The 8,275-nt window shown below is 39.1% G+C and overlaps 1 pseudogene; it reads right to left on the bottom strand.

Moving 5' to 3' along the window:
• Nucleotides 1-2,345: 2,345 nt before the first annotated feature.
• Nucleotides 2,346-3,366, bottom strand: LOC125093901 (glyceraldehyde-3-phosphate dehydrogenase-like; annotated as a pseudogene).
• Between the last annotated feature and the right edge of the window lie 4,909 nt (nucleotides 3,367-8,275).

Raw genomic sequence — 8,275 nt, 5'->3', positions numbered from 1 at the left:
TCTTATATGGTTTGTGTCCCTCCTGATCCCATCATGTTTCATTTATTTCTTTCCTACCCCCCAAATCCCCCACATTGCCTCTCAACTTCCTCATATCAGGGAGATCATAAGATAATTGTCTTTCTTTGATTAACTTATTTCGCTTAGCATAATACCCTCTAGTTCCAACCACGTCATTGCAAATGGCAAGATTTCATTTCTTTTGATGGCTTCATAGTATTTTATTGTATATATATACACCACATCTTCTTTAACCATTCATCTATTGATGGACATCTAGGTTCTTTCCATAGTGTGGCTATTGTGGACATTACTGCTATAAATATTCGGGTGCATGTGCCCCTTTGGATCACTACGTTTGTATCTTTAGGGTAAATACCCAATAGTGTAATTGCTGGGTCATAGGGTAGCTCTATTTTCAACTTTTTGAGGAACCTCCATACTGTTTTCCAGAGCAGCTGCACCAGTTTGCATTCCCACCAACAGTGTAGGAGGGTTCCCCTTTCTCCACAACTTTGTCAACATCTGTCATTTCCTGACTTGTTAATTTTAGCCATTCTGACTGGTGTGAGGTGGTATCTCATTGTGGTTTTGATTTGTATTTCCCTGATGCCGAGTGATGTGGAGCACTTTTTCATGTGTCTGTTGGCCATCTGGATGTCTTCTTTGCAGAAATGCCTGTTCATGTCCTCTGCCCATTTCTTGATTGGATTCTTTGTTCTTTGGGTGTTAAGTTTGATAAGTTCTTTATAGATTTTAGATACTAGCCCTTTATCTGCTATGTTGTTTGCAAATATCTTCTCCCATTCTGTCAGTTGCCTTTTGGTTTTGTTAACTGTTTCCTTTGCTGTGCAAAAGTTTTGATCTTGATGAAGTCCCAATAGTTCATTTTTGCCCTTGCTTCCCCTACCTTTGGCAATGTTCCTAGGAAGATGTTGCTGTGGCTGAGGTCAAAGAGGTTGCTGCCTGTGTTCTCCTCAAGGATGTTGATGGATTCCTTTCTCACTTTGAGGTCCTTCATCCATTTTGAGTCTATTTTTGTGTGTGGTGTAAGGAAATGGTCCAATTTCATTTTTCTGCATGTGGCTGTCCAATTTTCCCAACACCATTTGTTGGAGAGGCTGTCTTTTTTCCATTGGACATTCTTTCCTGCTTTGTCGAAGGTTAGTTGACCATAGAGTTGAGGGTCTATTTCTGGGCTCTCTATTCTGTTTCATTGATCTATGTGTCTGTTTTTGTGCCAATACCATACTCTCTTGATGATGACAGCTTTGTAATAGAGCTTAAAGTCTGGATTGTGATACCACTAACTTTGGCTTTCTTTTTCAACATTCCTCTGGCTATTTGAGGTCTTTTCTGGTTCCATATAAATTTTCGGCTTATTTGTTCCATTTCTTTGAAAAAAATGGGTGGGATTTTGATATGGATTGCATTAAATGTGTATATTGCTTTAGGTAGCAAAGACATTTTCACAATATTTTTTCTTCCAATCCATGAGCATGGAATGTTTTTCCATTTCTTTGTGTCTTCCTCAATTTCTTTCATGAGTACTTCATAGTTTTCTGAGTACAGATTCTTAGCCTCTTTGGTTAGGTTTATTCCTAGGTATCTTATGGTTTTGGGTGCAATTGTAAATGGGATGGACTCCCTAATTTCTCTTTCTTCTCTCTTGCTATTGGTGTAAAGAAATGCAACTGATTTATGTGCATTGATTTTATATCCTGACACTTTACTGAATTCCTGTACAAGTTCTAGCAGATTTGGAGTGGAGTCTTCTGGGTTTTTCACATAAAATATCATATCATCAGCAAAGAGTGATAGTTTGACTTCTTATTTGCCAATTTGGATGCCTTTAATTTCTTTTTGTTTTCTGATTGCTGAGGCTAGGACTTCTAGTACTATGTTGAATATCAGTGGTGATAGTGGACAGCCCTTTCGTGTTCCTGACCTTAGGGGAAAAGTTCTCAGTTTTTCTCCATTGAGAATGATATTCGCTGTGGGTTTTTCATAGATGGCTTTGATGATATTGAGGTATGTACCCTCTATCCCTACACTTTGAAGAGTTTTGATTGAGAAAGGATGCTGTACTTTGTCAAATGCTTTTTCACCATCTATTGAGAGTATCATGTGGCTCTTGTTCTTTCTTTTATTAATGTATTGTATCACATTGGTTGATTTGTGGATGTTGAACCAAACTTGCAGCTTTTTTTTTTTTTTTTTTTTTTTTTTGCTGGATACAGTATACTTTATTGATGGTACATGACAAGGTAGGGCTCCCCAAGCCCCTCCCCTTCTTTAGGGGGTCTGGGATGGAAATAGTGGAGGTTAGGAGATTCTCAGTGTTATGGGGGGTAAGTTAGGACAGGGATTCCCCAGCAGCTGAGGGCCTCTCTCTTCCTCTTGCTCTGGCTGGGGCTGGTGGTTCAGGGGGCTCTTACTCCTTGGAAGCCATGTGGACCATAAGGTCCACCACCTGGTTGCTGTAGCCAAATTCATTGTCATACCAGGAAATGAGCTTGACAAAGTGGTCATTGAGAGCAATGCCAGCCTCAGCATCGAAGGTAGAGGAGTGGGTGTCACTGTTGAAGTCGCAGGAGACAACCTGGTCCTCAGTGTACCCCAGGATGCCCTTAAGGGGGCCCTCTGATGCCTGCTTCACCACCTTCTTGATGTCATCATATTTGGCAGCTTTCTCCAGGCGGCAGGTCAGATCCACAACAGACATGTAGGGGGTGGGGACACGGGAAGGCCATGCCAGTGAGCTTCCCATTCAGCTCAGGGATGACCTTGCCTACAGCCTTAGCCACACCAGTGGAAGCTGGGATGATGTTCTGGGCAGCCCCTCGGCCGTCATGCCACAGCTTCCCAGAGGGGCCGTCCACAGTCTTCTGGGTGGCAGTGATGGCATGGACGGTGGTCATGAGTCCCTCCACAATGCTGAAGTTGTCATGGATGACCTTGGCCAGAGGAGCCAAGCAGTTGGTGGTATAGGAGGCATTGCTGACAATCTTGAGGGAGTTGTCATACTTCTCATGGTTCATACCCATCACGAACATGGGGGCGTCAGCAGAAGGAACGGAGATAATGACCCTCTTGGCCCCGCCCTTCAAGTGAGCCCCAGCCTTCTCCATGGTAGTGAAGACCCCAGTGGACTCCACAACATACTCAGCACCAGCATCGCCCCATTTGATGTTGGCGGGAACTCACTCCTAGAAGATGGAGATGGACTTCCCATTGATGACAAGCTTCCCGTTCTCAGCCTTGACTGTGCCGTGGAATTTACCGTGGGTAGAATCATACTGGAACATGTAGACCATGTAGTTGAGATCAATGAAAGGGTCATTGATGACGGCAATATCCACTTTACCAGAGTTAAAAGCAGCCCTGGTGACCTGGAATATTCCACTTGGTCGTGATGAATAATCCTTTTAATGTATTGTTGGATACTATTGGCTAGTATTTTGGTGAGAATTTTCCCATCTGTGTTCATCAAGGATATTGGTCTGTAATTCTCTTTTTTGATTGGGTCTTTGTCTGGTTTTGGGATCAAGGTAATGCTGGCCTCATAAAATGAGTTTGGACGTTTTCCTTCCATTTCTATTTTTTTGGGAACAGTTTCAGGAGAATAGGAATTAATTCTTCTTTAAATGTTTGGTAGAGGGGCGCCTGGGTGGCTCAGTGGGTTAAGCCACTGCCTTCAGCTCAGGTCATGATCTCAGGGTCCTGGGATCAAGCCCTGCATTGGGCTCTCTGCTCAGCAGGGAGCCTGCTTCCTCCTCTCTCTCTGCCTGCCTCTCTGACTCCTTGTGATTTCTCTCTGTCAAATAAATAAATAAAATCTTTAAAAAAAAATGTTTGGTAGAATTCCCCTGGGAAGCCGTCTGGCCCTGGGCTATTGTTTGTTGGGAGATTTTTGATGACTGCTTCAATGTCCTTACTGGTTATGGGTCTGTTCAGGTTTTCTATTTCTTCCTGGTTCAGTTGTGGTAGTTTATATGTCTCTAGGAATGCATCCATTTCTTCCAGATTGTCAAATTGCTGGGGTATAGTTGCTCATAATACGTTCTTATAATTGTTTGGGTTTTTTGTTTGTTTGTTTGTTTGTTTGTTTTTTGGTGTTGGTTGTGATCTCTCCTCTTTCATTCATGATTTTATTTTTATTTATTTGGGTTTTTCTCTTTTCTTCTTGATATGTCTGGCCAGGGATTTATCAATCTTATTAATTCTTTCAAAGAACTAGCTCCCAGTTTTGTTGATTTGTTCTTTTTTTTTTTTTTTTTTTGGTTTCTATATCATTGATTTCTGCTCTGATCTTTATGATTTCTCTTCTCCTACTGAGTTTAGGCTTTCTTTGTTGTTCTTTCTCCAGCTCCTTTAGGTGAAGGGTTAGGTTATGTATGAGACCTTTCTTGTTTCTTGAGCAAGGCTTGAATCACTATATATTTTCCTCTCAGGACTGCCTTTGCTGTGTGCCACAGATTTTGAACTATTGTGTTTTCATTATTACTTGTTTCCATGAATTTTTTCAATTCTTCTTTAATTTCCTGGTTGACCCACTCATTCTTTAGAAGGCTGCTCTTGGTCTCCATGTATTTGAGTTCTTTCCAAATTTCCTCTTGTGATTTTGAGTTTTAGCTTCAGCACATTGTGGTCTAAAAATATGGAGGGAATGATCCCAATCTTTTGGTACCAGTTGAGACCTGATTTGTGCTCCAGAAAGTGATCTATTCTGGACTTTGTTCCATGTGCACTAAAGAAGAATGTGTATTCTGTTGGTTTGGAATGGAATGTTCTGAATATATCTGTGATGTCCCATCTGGTCCAATGTGTCATTTAAGACCTTTATTTCCTTGTTGATCTTTTGCCTAGATGATCTGTCCATTTCAATGAGGGGGTGTTAAAGTCCCCTACTATTATTGTATCATTGTTGATGTGTTTCTTTGGTTTTGTTATTAATTGGTTTATATAGTTGGCTGCTCCCATGTTAAGGGCATAGATACTTAAAATTATTAGATATTCTTGGTAGACAGACCCTTTGATTATGATATAGTGTCCTTCCTTATCTCTTATTATAGCCTTTGGCTTAAAGTCTAATTTATCTGATATAAGGATTGCCACCCCAGCTTTTTGAAGTCTGTTAGAATGGTAAATTGTTCTCAATGCCCTCCCTTTAAATCTGGAAGTGTCTTTGGGTCTAAACTGATTTTCTTGTAGACAGCATATTGATTTTTTTTTTAATTCATTCTGATACCCTGTGTCTTTTGATTGGGGCATTTAGCCCATTTACATTCAGGGTAACTATTGAGAGACATGAATTTAGTGCCATTGTATTGCCTGTAAGGTGACTGTTACTGCATATTATGTCTGTTCCTTTCTGATCTACTACTTTTAGTCTTTCTCTTTGCTTAGAGGACTCCTTTCATTATTTCCTGTAGAGATGGTTTGGTACAAATTCTTTTAGTTTTTGTTTTCCCTGGAAGGTTTTTATCTCTCCTTCTATTTTCAATGATAGCTTAGCTGGATATAGTATTCCTGGCTGCATGTGTTTTTCCTTTAGTGCTCTGAACATATGCCAGTTCTTTCTGGCCTGCCAGGTCTCTGTGGACAAGTCTACTGCCAACCTAATATTTTTACCATTGTATGTTACAGACTTCTTGTCCTGGGATGCTTCAGGACTTTCTCTTTTTCACTCAGACTTGTAAGTTTTACTATTAGATGATGGGGTGTGGACCTATTCTTATTGATTTTGAGGGGGGTTCTCTGTGCCTCCTGGGTTTTGATGCTTGTTCCCTTTGCCATATGAGGGAAGTTCTTTACAATAATTCTCTCCAATATACCTTCTGCTCCCCTCTCTCTTTCTTCTTTTTCTGGAATCCCAATTAAAGATTTTTATTTATTTATTTATTTCACAGATACAGATCACAAGTAGGCAGAGAGTCAGGCAGAGAGAGAGAGAGAGTGGAGGAAGCAGGCTCCCCGCTGAGCAGAGAGCCCGATTTGGGGCTTGATCCCAGGACCCTGGAATCATGGCCCGAGCCAAAGGCAGAGGCTTTAATCCTCTGAGCCACCCAGGTACCGTGTGGAATCCCAATTATTCTAATGTTGTTTCATATTACGGTATCACTTATCTCTCGAATTCTCCCCTCATGGTCCAGTAGTTGTTTGTCTCTCTTTTGCTCAGCTTCTTTATTCCCTGTCATTTGGTCTTCTATATCACTAATTCTCTCTTCTGCCTCATTTATCCTAGCAGTAAGAGACTCCATTTTTTATTGCACCTCATTAATAGCTTTATTTTATTTCAGCTTAGTTAGATTTTAGTTCTTTTATTTCTCCAGAAAGGGCTTTTATTTCTCCACAGTGTTTCTCTAATATCTTGCATGCCTTTTTTGAGCCCAGCTAGCATCTTGAGAATCATCATTTTGAACTCTAGATCTGACATATTACCAATGTCTGTATTGATTGGGCCCCTAGCCTTTGGTACTGTCTCTTGTTCTTTTTTTTGTGGTGAGTTTTTCTGCCTTTTCATTTTATCCAGATAAGGTTATATGAAGGAGAGAATAAAATACTAAATGGGTGGCAGAGACCTCAGAAAAATGTACATTAGCCAAATCAGAAGAGACCCCAAGTCATGGGGGGAAGAAAGGGGGTAAACAGAAGTTAAAAAAATAAAATAAAAAAAGAAAATATATATATTAGACTGGTGAATAGAACAGAACCACCCACTTAATTTTGGGGGTATTTTGGACTCTTTGAAGAAACTACCTCCCAAAATTTTAAAGGAAAAAAATATATATATACATATATGTATATATATATATATATATATATATATATATATATATATGAGATGAAGGGATGGAATATGACTGTAAAGATGAGAATTTTTTTAAAATTTCTAAAAAAGGAGTTGATAAGTTTGTTAGGAAAAGAAAGAAAAAGAAAGTGGAGAGAATTTGCTCAGGCTGAAGACTAGAACAAAGCCCTGTGCTAGATTTAGGGTAATTTTGATCTATTACAAGAAGTTGTATCCCAAAACTTTTTAGAAGAAAATACCTTATCTGTATACAAAAAATAAAATTAGATACAATGAAGGATAAAATATGACTAATAATGAAGGTTCAAAAAGATTTTTTTAAATGAAAGGTATTGTTAAGATAAACTAGTTTAAAAATGTTAAAAAAGGAAAGAGTAAAAGTTTAAAAAATTAGAAAAAAAAAGAGACTGTCTTTTTTCCACTGTATATTTTTTCCTGTTTTGTCGAACTTTATTTGACCATAGAGTTGAGGGTCCATATCTGGGCTCTTTACTCTGTTCCACTGGTCTATGTGTCTGTTTTATATGCCAGTATCATGCTGTCTTGGTGATCACTGCTTTGTAGTAAAGCTTGAAATCAGGTAACATGATGCCCCCAGTTTTATTTTTGTTTTTCAATATTTCCTTAGCGATTCGGGGTCTCTTCTGATTCCATACAAGTTTTTGGATTATTTGCTCCAGCTCTTTGAAAAATACTGGTGGAATTTTGATCGGAATGGCATTAAAAATATAGATTGCTCTAGGCAGTATAGACATTACAATGTTTATTCTTCCAATCCAAGAGCATGGAATGGTCTTCCATCTTTTTGTGTCTTCTTCAATTTCTTTCATGAGTGTTCTGTAGTTCCTTGAGTACAGATCCTTTACCTCTTTGGTTAGGTTTATTCCCAGGTATCTTATGGTTCTTGGTGCTATAGTAAATGGAATCGATTCTCTAATTTCCCTTTCTGTATTTTCATTGTTAGTGTATAAGAAAACCACTGATTTCTGTACATTGACTTTGTATCTTGCCACGTTGCTGAATTGTTGTATGAGTTCTAGTAGTTTGAGGGTGGAGTCTTTTGGGTTTTCCATATAAAGAATCATGTCATTTGCGAAGAGAGAGAGTTTGACTTCTTCATTGACAATTTGGATACATTTTATTTCTCTTTGTTGTCTGATTGCTGTTGCTAGGACTTCTAATACTATGTTGAACAAGAGTTGTGAGAGTGGGCATCCTTGTCGTGTTCCTGATCTCAACAGGAAGGCTGCAAGCTTTTTCCCATTGAGGATGATATTTGTTGTGTGTCTTTCATAGATAGATTTTATGAAGTTCAGGAATGTTCCCTCTATCCCTATACTTTGAAGCGTTTTAATCAGGAACAGATGCTGGATTTTGTCAAATGCTTTTTCTGCATCAATTGAGAGGACCACGTGGTTCTTCTCTCTTCTCTTATTGATTTGTTCTATCACATTGATTGAT

This window comes from Lutra lutra, chromosome 2 (assembly GCF_902655055.1).
Source record: "Lutra lutra chromosome 2, mLutLut1.2, whole genome shotgun sequence".
Classification (NCBI taxonomy): domain Eukaryota; kingdom Metazoa; phylum Chordata; class Mammalia; order Carnivora; family Mustelidae; genus Lutra; species Lutra lutra.
The sequence above is the reverse complement of the archived record's forward strand: the minus strand, read 5'-3'. Positions and strand labels throughout refer to the sequence as shown.